Consider the following 13,606-nt stretch of genomic DNA (forward strand, 5'->3'; position numbering starts at 1 on the left):
TTTATTTAACCTTTATTTAACTAGGCAAGCCAGTTAAGAATAAATTATTATTTACAATGACGGCCTACCCCGGCCAAACCTGGAGGACGCTGGGCCAATTGTCCCTATGGGACTCGCAATCACAGCCGGACGTGATGCAGCCTAGATTCGAACCAGGGACTGTAGTGACACCTCTTGAACTGAGATGCAGTGCCTTAGGAGTAGTACTAACTGAACCAGGCGTTCTGCTGATTCAGCAGGAGTAGTATTAACTGAACCTAGTTGCTCTGCTGATTCAGCAGGAGTAGTATTAACTGAACCTAGTCGCTCTGCTGATTCAGCAGGAGTAGTACTAACTGAACCTAGTCGCTCTGCTGATTCAGCAGGAGTAGTACTAACTGAACCTAGTCGCTCTGCTGATTCAGCAGGATTAGTACTAACTGAACCTGGTCGCTCTGCTGATTCAGCAGGAGTAGTACTAACTGAACCTGGTCGCTCTGCTGATTCAGCAGGAGTAGTACTAACTGAACCTAGTCGCTCTGCTGATTCAGTAGGAGTAGTACTAACTGAACCTAGTCGCTCTGCTGATTCAGCAGGAGTAGTACTAACTGAACCTAGTCGCTCTGCTGATTCAGCAGGAGTAGTACTAACTGAACCTAGTCGCTCTGCTGATTCAGCAGGAGTAGTACTAACTGAACCAGGCGCTCTGCTGATTCAGCAGGAGTAGTACTAACTGAACCTAGTCGCTCTGCTGATTCAGCAGGAGTAGTACTAACTGAACCTGGTCGCTCTGCTGATTCAGCAGGAGTAGTACTAACTGAACCTGGTCGCTCTGCTGATTCAGCAGGAGTAGTACTAACTGAACCTAGTCGCTCTGCTGATTCAGCAGGAGTAGTACTAACTGAACCTAGTCGCTCTGCTGATTCAGCAGGAGTAGTACTAACTGAACCTAGTCGCTCTGCTGATTCAGCAGGAGTAGTACTAACTGAACCTAGTCGCTCTGCTGATTCAGCAGGAGTAGTACTAACTGAACCTAGTCGCTCTGCTGATTCAGCAGGAGTAGTACTAACTGAACCTAGTCGCTCTGCTGATTCAGCAGGAGTAGTACTAACTGAACCTAGTCGCTCTGCTGATTCAGCAGGAGTAGTACTAACTGAACCAGGCGCTCTGCTGATTCAGCAGGAGTAGTACTAACTGGACCTAGTCGCTCTGCTGATTCAGCAGGAGTAGTACTAACTGAACCTGGTCGCTCTGCTGATTCAGCAGGAGTAGTACTAACTGAACCTGGTCGCTCTGCTGATTCAGCAGGAGTAGTAATAACTGAACCTAGTCGCTCTGAAGAGTCAGCAGGAGTAGTATTAACTGAACCTAGGCGCTCTGCTGATTCAGCAGGAGTAGTACTAACTGGTAGGGCATGGAGATGTTCCTGACCACCTCATTACTGCCAGCACTGGTTAGGTGATGTGGTCAGGAAAACCCCTGGCCCTACTCTTTGAGTAGCCTACCTTCGGACAAGCAAAATCCTTCCAGAGGGATTTGTAGCTTGGCTTATATATTTCACAGACAGAGCCCAATTAGTTGAATTATGTCTGTTCTCTTCATTTTCCCGGGCAGGAACACACATGTCTGGAGACTCACTTATGTTCACTACAAAAATGAGTTGAAATTGCCAGTAGCCTGAAGTTGCCGTATGGGCGGGGTTTGGAAATTCAATTAGCTTATTGCAACAGGCGAGCTTAATCAAGCACATCTAAAGCATTCAAAATGATTTCAAATTGTATTTAAACCCAGGTCTGCAAATGAATCACTCCCACCTCCTCCTCCTCCTCTTAAAAAAAGAAGATCTCTGACTTTCAGCCCAGCTTGAAGCCTTTTCTTCCTCTGAGTCACATGGCTGACTCTCCCTTCTGCTTTTCTGGATCAAAAGTGCCTCATGAGAAAAAAAGCCAACGACATATGACCCACTGAGGGTGTTTGTTTGCTTGACGTCCAGCTGTGTAGTACAGGGAAAAGGAGCCTAGCTGTATTGTGTGTGTGTGTGTGTGTGAGTTGCAATGGGTGCAGTAACTGGTTGTTATGGGTGCAGTTGTTAGTAAACTAGTAGACTGAAAACTAGTAAAAACGGCATGCCATATAAAAAGATTTGAGCACTGGAAACCTCTATATAAATCCCATCAATTATCACTGTAGTTTGAGGTGAACAGCAAGAGACAATGGAACAATAGGAACTAACAACCAACAATGGCCTGTTGTGATTTCACTAATATAGACTTGAAGGTTAAAGTGAGGGTGACTGTTTTGCTTGTAACTGGTAGACAGCCACTTAGAAGTCAGCTTATGACGGATGGTTTCCTTTTTCCTCTGAAATATCACAGGCCCCGTTACAGCACCCTGTTATCTTTCCGCTACCATGTGGGGAAGTGCGTGTCGTGTACAGCGTTGTGCCTAGAGGTGTTCGAGAGGGTTCGGATTCCGATTGTTTTGTGTTTATGAGCCAAAGTCAAGAGCTAACGGTTTTTTGTGTATATATTTTGTGATGAATCCCTGACAAGTGTGACGATATTAACAAATGTAAACAAAGTAAATGTTGTTAGGATTTTATCCTGGAGTTGAAATTCCCTCATTTTTCCTCAATGATAGTATGTCTCTTATGGTCTCTCACATCATAAATAATGTTCTCTCAGAAGTTGTGTGACATAAGAGAAAGAAATCAGGCCATATACATTACCGTAGAAATAGAATGAATAAAAACAGGTCAATTATGACATAATGGGTGGACTGGCAGACATTTTGAGTGTACCCATACCAGGAAGTAAAAGTGGACTGGCAGACATTTTGAGTGTACCCATGCCAGGAAGTAAAAGTGATGTGTTGAGTCAAATCAACTGACATTACAAAAGATACATTCCATTTCTGGAGCCACATCACTTAACATCATTTCAATGAACATTCTACACTGAGTGTACAAAACATTAGGAACACCTGCTCTTTCCATGACATAGACTGGCCAAGTGAATCCAGGTGAAAAGCCGTGATCCCTTATTGACGTCACTTGTTAAATCCACTTCAATCAGTGTAGATGAAGGTGAGGAGAGGTTAAAGAAGGATTTGTAAGCCTTGAGACAGTTGAGACATGGATTGTGTGTGTGTGCCATTCAGAGGGTAAATGGGCAAGACAAAAGTTGAAGTGCCTTTGAACGGGGTATGGTAGTAGGTGCCAGGCACACCGGTCTGAGTGTGTCAAGAACTGCAACGCTGCTGGGTTTTTCATGCTCAACAGTTTCCTGTGTGTATCAAGAAAGGGTCCACCACCCAAAGGACATCCAGCCAACTTGACACAACTGAGTTTATTTATTTATTTTATTTTTACAGGGACAGTGCACATTAATCAAAGTTTCAGTAAAAGTGCCGGTTTTAGCCAGCTGGCTAATTTTCACCTGCAGTCCCTGGGCAAGTTATTAAAAGCAATTACAATACAGACTGTGGGAAGCATTGGAGTCAACATGGGCCAGCATCCCTGTGGAACGCTTTCGACACCTTGTAGTCCATGCCTCAACAAATTGAGACTGTTCTGGGGTCAAAAAGAGGTGCAACTCAATATTAAGGTGTTCCTCATGTTTTTCACACTCAGTGTACATTACCATGGCAACCCAGCATCAGTTGATAGAACATTCCAAAATACCATGGAAATTATTGCATCACAATACCAGGGAGCCATTGTGAGTGTACCCATGAGTTTACCAGTCAAATTGCCAGGGTTAGAGCTTCCAAGTCTGTTATATTCATGATATGTTTATGTACAGTACACCACAACAACAGTATGGCCTGACTTGATAACACCCATGCACCTGCATTAGAAGGCCGTGTTAGCACAGTTCCCCATAACAGCTACTAGTCATTCACACTCTTCACATTTCCGTTGGAAAACAGGAATCAGGACAGACACAACATATTACTGTTTACCCCAAATTACCCTTTCCTGAGTAGACACGTAGCACAGTACATTCTGACTCTAGTCTACACAATAGTCTGACAGTCAGGCCATGTCCATGAGATGGTCCTGTTCAGGCCATGAGAGATTATCCAGGCATATGCAATGGAGATTATCTGTTCGATTTAGTCCCGGACAAGGCTTAACCTGTCTCAGGGACACCGGCCCTAAATAGTCAAGATTTTTGGGGTGCACTTAAGCTGCATTTACACAGGCAGCCGAATTCAGATATTTTTTGCCCAATTATTGGCAAAATAGCTGATCTGATTGGTCAAAAGACCAATTTGTGAAACAATTATCATGCTGCCTGTGTAAAATGCAGCCATATAGGCCGACCTTTACATCTCTCTTGAAGCTTAAGACCTGAAGACTTGTGTTAGCGTCTCAAGCTAATGTTCACACTTAAACTTAGCTCAACAGGCTAACACAGTCTTGTAGCATCTAGAAGTCCCTGGTTATGAACCCTGGTCAGTCACAAAGGCACAAAGGTTTTATGCCCGTATATCTTCAATGTCAGATCCCTAGCCTCTACAAACACACTGCTTTTCCTTCACATCATTCCCTCTGCATTACCCTACAAAAGGATTACAGATAGTGTTATAGATTATATAGTGCTATAGATTATATAGTGTTATAGATTATATAGTGCTATAGATTATATAGTGTTATAGATTATAGATCACATCTTGAGATGCACCATGAGGAGGAGTGAGAATGCCAGTAGAAGCTGGAGAAATGTCAGACTGGTGGTTGACTTGAAAGTTGTTAGGCAGAAGGTCCTTTATCTGGGTTTATTCAACACTCAACAAACACTTGCAGGCTTGTCAATTAAGTATGTATCATGTTTCAGGGAAGACCCAGCTGCAGACAATGTCAAAGTAACAAAGGTTTATTACTAGAACAGGGGGCAGGCAAAACGACAGGTCAAGGGCAGGCAGAGGTCAATAATCCAGGTCAGAGTCCAAAAGGTCCAGAACGGCAGGCAGTCTCAGGATCAGGGCAGGCAGAGGTCAGTAATCCAGGTCAGAGTCCAAAAGGTCCAGAACGGCAGGCAGGCTCAGGGTCAGGGCAGGCAGAGGTCAGTAATCCAGGTCAGAGTCCAAAAGGTCCAGAACGGCAGGCAGGCTCAGGGTCAGGGCAGGCAGAGGTCAATAATCCAGGTCAGAGTCCAAAAGGTCCAGAACGGCAGGCAGGCTCAGGGTCAGGGCAGGCAGAGGTCAGTAATCCAGGGTGGTGTGACAAGGTACAGAATGGCAGGCAGGCAGGCAGAACGGTCAAAACCGGGACCTAGATACAGCCCAGCGCAAAGGGGAAAAACACGGGTAGGCTTGACGAACAAAACAAACTGGCAACAAACAAACAAAGAACACAGGTATAAATACACTGGGGAAGATGGAGAAGATGGGCGACACCTGGAGGGGGGTGGAGACAAGCACAAAGGCAGGTTAAACAGATCAGGGTGTGACAGTATGCCTATAGCTCATTGGATTGGTCAGCCATGATTCTTTGAAAAGCAGCACATGCACAGTAAAGCAGCCTGTTTATCATCCCCCCTACCTTTGTTTTCTTCCTCTTTTTCTACTCCTTCTCTCATCCTTCCTGTGGGACTACAGAGTTGCTGATGTGAGAAAGGAGGCCCCTTCTCAAAGGGGGTCCAGGAAGGGGTCAGTCTCTTGGGGTTGACGTCAACTTCAAACGAGGGTTTAATCCCTTCAAAACAAAGGTTTTTTTTATAAATACATTTTTGGATGCTGTGAGGTGTTTTATTTATTTTAGTTACCTTTATTTAACTAGGCAAGTCAGTTAAGAAGAAATTCTTATTTACAATGACGGCCTAGGAACAGTGGGTTAACTGCCTTGTTCAAGGGCAGAACGACAGATTTTTACCTTGTCAGCTCGGGGATACAATCCAGCAACTTTTGGGTTACTCGTCCAACACTCTAACCACTAGGCTACCTGCCGAGGTGTGACTGACGACAGATTCTTAGACTTCTCTGAACTCTCATTCAAAACAGTATTTTCTTTGACCCATCATAATTTCCAAGAAAACTACCCAGAAATGTCTCTACAGATCTTTGCCAGAAAGAAAGAGAACTGTCTGTGTTGTTGCTTCTCTGAACTCAGACAAGCCAGGCTGTCCTATCCTTCCTTGCATAACATAACTTTAGTGCCCAGAGCTGTTCTGTTGAAGTAAGAGAGAGTTCATCTTATCCTTAGTATGACTACATTTGGGAGTAGTTCAGTTCAATGGAAACCTTGTTGCATGGCAACCAGCCTCCCTGCAGTTCCACTGGGGCCAGGGCTGACATACCTGACCTTCCTACCCAGCAACCCCCTCTCTACACAGCAGGCCGCAGGACCAGGCTGAACCCAAAGTCCACTTCACTCCAGAGCAGACTCGGGTTCAGATAGTATTCAAAATCATCCAAATGCATTAGTTGGGCTTGGTTGAGCTTGCCTGACACAATTGCACCAATGGGATTGTCCCACAAGTGTTAACACTGCCCACCTGGCACTCCAAGCAGGCTCAACAAATGCTCATAGCCAATTGAAAGATTAAAATACTATTTGAACCCAAGTCTGCTTTACAGCTCCTGTTACAACCTGAGTAGAGCAATAACAAGACCGAGAGGACAGAAGAGGAGGACAGAAGAGGAGGACAGAAGAGGAGGACAGAAGAGGAGGACAGAAGAGGAGGACAGAAGAGGAGGATAGAAGAGGAGGACAGAAGAGGAGGACAGAAGAGGAGGACAGAAGAGGAGGAAAGGAGAGGAGGACAGAAGAGGAGGATAGAAGAGGAGGACAGAAGAGGAGGAAAGGAGAGGAGGACAGAAGAGGAGGATAGAAGAGGAGGACAGAAGAGGAGGACAGAAGAGGAGGATAGAAGAGGAGGATAGAAGAGGAGGAAAGGAGAGGAGGACAGAAGAGGACAGAAGAGGAGGACAGAAGAGGAGGATAGAAGAGGAGGATAGAAGAGGAGGACAGAAGAGGAGGACAGAAGAGGAGGACAGAGGAGGATAGAAGAGGAGGATAGAAGAGGAGGACAGAAGAGGAGGACAGAGGAGGATAGAAGAGGAGGATAGAAGAGGAGGATAGAAGAGGACAGAGGAGGATAGAAGAGGAGGACAGAAGAGGAGGACAGAAGCGTGTGAGCGGATGGAATACTGCGAGTGGAAATTTCCAGATGTGACACAAATGATGTGATTTAATTCCTGTAATGTCCAGGCTGTCTGGTCAACAAGCCCCGGTGTAAAAATCAATCAGTCACACACACGTGCACACCCACACAGAGCCTCAACAACATCCCTGTGGGTGTGTGAATTGACCAAATGCTAAACAGACACTGTATTCGTCCTTGTACTCTAGAATGTATCTGTCCCCGTAATGCAGAATGTATAAGTCCCTGAAGTGTAGAATGTATCAGTCCCTGAAGTGTAGAATGTATCAGTCCCTGTACTCTAGAATGTGTCAGACCGTGTATTGTAGGCTGTGTAAGTCCCTGTACTCTAGACTGTGCCAGTCTCTGTACTGTAGAATGTATCAGTCCCTGAAGTGTAGAATGTATCAGTCCCTATACTCTAGAATGTGTCAGACCCTGTATTTTAGGCTGTGTAAGTCCCTGTACTCTAGACTGTGCCAGTCTCTGTACTGTAGAATGTATCAGTCCCTGTAGTGTAGACTGTATCAGTCCCTGTAGTGTAGAATGTATCAGTCCCTGTTCTCCAGACTGTATCAGTCCCTGTAGTGTAGACTGCATCAGTCCCTGTAGTGTAGACTGTATCAGTCCCTGTAGTGTAGAATGTATCAGTCTCTGTAGTGTAGAATGTATCAGTTCCTGTAGTGTAGAATGTATCAGTCTCTGTAGTGTAGAATGTATCAGTTCCTGTAGTGTAGACTGTATCAGTCCCTGTAGTGTAGAATGTATCAGTCCCTGTAGTGTAGAATGTATCAGTCCCTGTAGTGTAGAATGTATCAGTCCCTGTAGTAAAGAATGTATCAGTTCCTGTAGTGTAGACTGTGCCAGGTTCTGTAGAATGTATCAGTCCCTGTAGTGTAGACTGTATCAGTCCCTGTAGTGTAGACTGTATCAGTCCCTGTAGTGTAGAATGTATCAGTCCCTGTAGTGTAGAATGTATCAGTCCCTGTAGTGTAGAATGTATCAGTCCCTGTAGTGTAGACTGTATCAGTCCCTGTAGTGTAGACTGTATCAGTCCCTGTAGTGTAGAATGTATCAGTCCCTGTAGTGTAGAATGTATCAGTCTCTGTACTGTAGAATGTATCAGTCCCTGTAGTGTAGACTGTATCAGTCCCTGTAGTGTAGAATGTATCAGTCCCTGTAGTGTAGAATGTATCAGTCCCTGTAGTCTAGAATGTATCAGTCCCTGTAGTGTAGACTGTATCAGTCCCTGTAGTGTAGAATGTATCAGTCCCTGTAGTCTAGAATGTATCAGTCCCTGTAGTGTAGACTGTATCAGTCCCTGTTCTCCAGACTGTATCAGTCCCTGTAGTGTAGACTGTATCAGTCCCTGTAGTGTAGACTGTATCAGTCCCTGTAGTGTAGAATGTATCAGTCCCTGTAGTGTAGAATGTATCAGTCCCTGTAGTCTAGAATGTATCAGTCCCTGTAGTGTAGACTGTATCAGTCCCTGTAGTGTAGAATGTATCAGTCCCTGTAGTGTAGAATGTATCAGTCCCTGTAGTGTAGAATGTATCAGTCCCTGTAGTGTAGAATGTATCAGTCCCTGTAGTGTAGAATGTATCAGTCCCTGTAGTGTAGACTGTATCAGTCCCTGTAGTGTAGACTGTATCAGTCCCTGTAGTGTAGACTGTATCAGTCCCTGTAGTGTAGACTGTATCAGTCCCTGTAGTGTAGACTGTATCAGTCCCTGTAGTGTAGAATGTATCAGTCCCTGTAGTGTAGACTGTATCAGTCCCTGTAGTGTAGACTGTATCAGTCCCTGTAGTGTAGACTGTATCAGTCCCTGTAGTGTAGAATGTATCAGTCCCTGTAGTGTAGACTGTATCAGTCCCTGTAGTCTAGAATGTATCAGTCCCTGTAGTGTAGACTGTATCAGTCCCTGTAGTGTAGACTGTATCAGTCCCTGTAGTGTAGACTGTATCAGTCCCTGTAGTGTAGACTTTATCAGTCCCTGTAGTGTAGAATGTATCAGTCCCTGTAGTAAAGAATGTATCAGTCCCTGTAGTCTAGAATGTATCAGTCCCTGTAGTGTAGACTGTATCAGTCCCTGTAGTGTAGACTGTATCAGTCCCTGTAGTGTAGACTGTATCAGTCCCTGTAGTGTAGAATGTATCAGTCCCTGTTCTCCAGATTGTATCAGTCCCTGTAGTGTAGACTGTATCAGTCCCTGTAGTCTAGAATGTATCAGTCCCTGTAGTGTAGACTGTATCAGTCCCTGTAGTGTAGACTGTATCAGTCCCTGTAGTCTAGAATGTATCAGTCCCTGTAGTGTAGACTGTATCAGTCCCTGTAGTGTAGACTGTATCAGTCCCTGTAGTGTAGAATGTATCAGTCCCTGTTCTCCAGACTGTATCAGTCCCTGTAGTGTAGACTGTATCAGTCCCTGTAGTGTAGAATGTATCAGTCCCTGTAGTGTAGACTGTATCAGTCCCTGTAGTGTAGACTGTATCAGTCCCTGTAGTGTAGACTGTATCAGTCCCTGTAGTGTAGAATGTATCAGTCCCTGTAGTGTAGACTGTATCAGTCCCTGTAGTGTAGAATGTATCAGTCCCTGTAGTGTAGAATGTATCAGTCCCTGTAGTGTAGACTGTATCAGTCCCTGTAGTGTAGACTGTATCAGTCCCTGTAGTGTAGAATGTATCAGTCCCTGTAGTGTAGACTGTATCAGTCCCTGTAGTGTAGACTGTATCAGTCCCTGTAGTGTAGAATGTATCAGTCCCTGTAGTGTAGAATGTATCAGTCCCTGTAGTGTAGACTGTATCAGTCCCTGTAGTGTAGAATGTATCAGTCCCTGTAGTGTAGACTGTATCAGTCCCTGTAGTGTAGACTGTATCAGTCCCTGTAGTGTAGAATGTATCAGTCCCTGTAGTGTAGACTGTATCAGTCCCTGTAGTGTAGACTGTATCAGTCCCTGTAGTGTAGAATGTATCAGTCCCTGTAGTGTAGAATGTATCAGTCCCTGTAGTGTAGACTGTATCAGTCCCTGTAGTGTAGACTGTATCAGTCCCTGTAGTGTAGACTGTATCAGTCCCTGTAGTGTAGAATGTATCAGTCCCTGTAGTGTAGAATGTATCAGTCCCTGTAGTGTAGACTGTATCAGTCCCTGTAGTGTAGACTGTATCAGTCCCTGTAGTGTAGAATGTATCAGTCCCTGTAGTCTAGAATGTATCAGTCCCTGTAGTGTAGAATGTATCAGTCCCTGTAGTGTAGACTGTATCAGTCCCTGTAGTGTAGACTGTATCAGTCCCTGTAGTGTAGACTGTACATTCTGTACATTTCTCTTTTTTTTAAATCCATGCGTAAACAATGACAGAAGCCTAAGAAGTATCCCTAAATACAGTCTCTTCCTCTTCACACAACTTTGTTTTGTTAAATCATTTCCAATGTTTACTATGACTCTGACAGATCTAATGTTGGGCTCTCTTTATCACTCTCTTCCTGAGGAGATTCCTCACTGTGCTGTAATTACATCTGGCCATTGTATCACACAGCTACAGTTACAGAGGATCACTAATCTACCAGCTGTTATAGTAAGATTGTACCCTTTCCTTTTCATAAGAAAACTCCTGCTGTATCCCTTTCACACAGAGGTGCGTCTCAAACGGCACCCTATTTCCTATATAGTCCACTTCTTTTGACCAGGCCCCCTAAAGTAAGGCACTACTGTATATAGGGAATGGATGTTATTTGGGACACAGCCAGAAGCAGCTGAAAGCTATGTAGTCTAAGACTAAGGTATTATTTTAGGCCCTCTCTCTCTCTCTTGCCTCAAAATTAACTTGTACCCTTGCACACACACACACTAATAACTTACTGTTGAAATCATCTGAGCCTTGAGTCATCTGTCCAACAGTACTCATGTGACCTACTGTCATCAGTATGAAGACCTAAATATTGTGTTCCAGAATGGAATAGAGATCAGTCCCAAATGGGATATATTTTGTTCAAGCTTTGTGTGGGCAGGAAACTTTCAGTAGTGTGTACAGTCATTTGGATTTTCAAATTGGCTCTATTACACTGTACCTGACACCTTCGCTGCACGTTTCTAGTGTGGGTTTGATCCTACCAACATTTCTAGAGGGGGTTTGATCCTACCAACATTTCTAGAGGGGGTTTGATTCTACCAATATTTCTAGAGGGAGTTTGATCCTACCAACATTTCTAGTGTGGGTTTGATCCTACCAACATTTCTAGAGGGGGTTTGATCCTACCAACATTTCTAGAGGGGGTTTGATCCTACCAACATTTCTAGAGGGGGTTTGATCCTACCAACATTTCTAGAGGGGGTTTGATCCTACCAACATTTCTAGAGGGGGTTTGATCCTACCAATATTTCTAGAGGGAGTTTGATCCTACCAACATTTCTAGTGTGGGTTTGATCCTACCAACATTTCTAGAGGGGGTTTGATCCTACCAACATTTCTAGTGTGGGTTTGATCCTACCAACATTTCTAGAGGGGGTTTGATCCTACCAACATTTCTAGAGGAGGTTTGATCCTACCAGCATTTCTAGTGTGGGTTTGATCCTACCAACATTTCTAGAGGGGTTTGATCCTACCAACATTTCTAGTGTGGGTTTGATCCTATCAACATTTCTAGTGTGGGTTTGATCCTACCAACATTTCTAGAGGGGGTTTGATCCTACCAACATTTCTAGTGTGGGTTTGATCCTACCAATATTTCTAGAGGGAGTTTGATCCTACCAACATTTCTAGTGTGGGTTTGATCCTACCAACATTTCTAGAGGGGGTTTGATCCTACCATCATTTCTAGAGGGGGTTTGATCCTACCAACATTTCTAGAGGAGGTTTGATCCTACCAACATTTCTAGAGGAGGTTTGATCCTACCAGCATTTCTAGTGTGGGTTTGATCCTACCAACATTTCTAGTGTGGGTTTGATCCTACCAACATTTCTAGAGGGGGTTTGAGCCTACCAGCATTTCTAGTGTGGGTTTGATCCTACCAACATTTCTAGTGTGGGTTTGATCCTACCAACATTTCTAGTGTGGGTTTGATCCTACCAACATTTCTAGTGGGGGTATGATCCTGCCAGCATTTGCAACTGTGATGAACTTGGCATCCCACCCACTGTGCAAACTTTATACAGCATAGGCAGTGGCCCGTTTGCATTGTCCTGCCTAAATGGGATGTCGGTGGAGAGTTGGCCCACAGTTCCACCTGTTTCAGCTGTTTTCGCCATTAACCCCAATCAGTATATCTGCTCCCTTTCCTGCCATGGGAAAGTGGCTGTCGGCTAACTGTCGCACACTGGAACAATCTCAGCTTGAGTACCCGCCAAAGGGAGTGACTCCACGGGTTCCACAATGCTTTGGGTTTCCTAAGTTACGCACTGCCGCAACTATGTGGCCTTCAAAATGGGAAATGTTCAAGACCAAAAAAAGGAAAGAAATACATATCCTGTGTGACCTCTAACACGGGTCCTCTCTGACCGTCTAAAAGTATTCACATCCCAGTAAGGTATGTCTGGTGGTCTTCTGCCAACAACAAGCATAGATCACGAAGAGCTCATGGGACTCCAAGGGATAGCTACTTGACCACTGGGGTTAGCCAGCCTTCCAGAAGAGCATGTTGAAGTGCTTAGCTTTCATTTGTCTTATTCTGTCCAAGTCAGAGAGAAATGTGTTATTGGAGCAAATACTGTCCACTTTTACTTAGGGTTTAGATGGAGAAGGTCCCCAATCCCTCCTGTTGCTATTCAAAATGTCCCCAATTTCTCCTGTTGCTATTCAAAATATCACAGGTCTTCAACTCCTGCCAGTCCTGTTATGACTCAAACTACTCAGATTTTATGTAAACATATCTGAACATACAGTAAATGTATGTATGGATGTTCAGTAATCCTCCAAAATCTACATTCCATATCAGAGTATGTGAGTGGAGTTGAGCAGTATGCAATCCAGCTCATCGCTCATGAAGCCGGGCTTGTCCAGTGTTCCACCTCCTTCCCAACCGCTCAGCTAAAAACAGTTCAGCACTCACAGGAAAAAAAAACTGCCGCTCCAAATTAGCTTCATTCATTAAAATCACAATTTAACCAACACCCATATATTTTTGTGACTACCTGGACCTACCATTTGGTTTTGAAGTATTGAAACCAAACCATATGATTTTAATGAAAATGATTTGAATAAACATGAAAAGTTTAATGTAAGAAGCGCTCATCATTTAAAATAGGCTACATGTCATATTAAACACTATATATACACTCTAAATAGGCTACATGTCATATTAAACACTATATATACACTCTAAATAGGCTACATGTCATATTAAACACTATATATACACTCTAAATAGGCTACATGTCATATTAAACACTATATATACACTCTAAATAGGCTACATGTCATATTAAACACTATATATACACTCTAAATAGGCTAAATGTCATATTAAACACTATATATACACTCTA

This window comes from Salmo trutta, chromosome 36 (assembly GCF_901001165.1).
Source record: "Salmo trutta chromosome 36, fSalTru1.1, whole genome shotgun sequence".
In the NCBI taxonomy this organism is placed as follows: Eukaryota; Metazoa; Chordata; class Actinopteri; order Salmoniformes; family Salmonidae; genus Salmo; species Salmo trutta.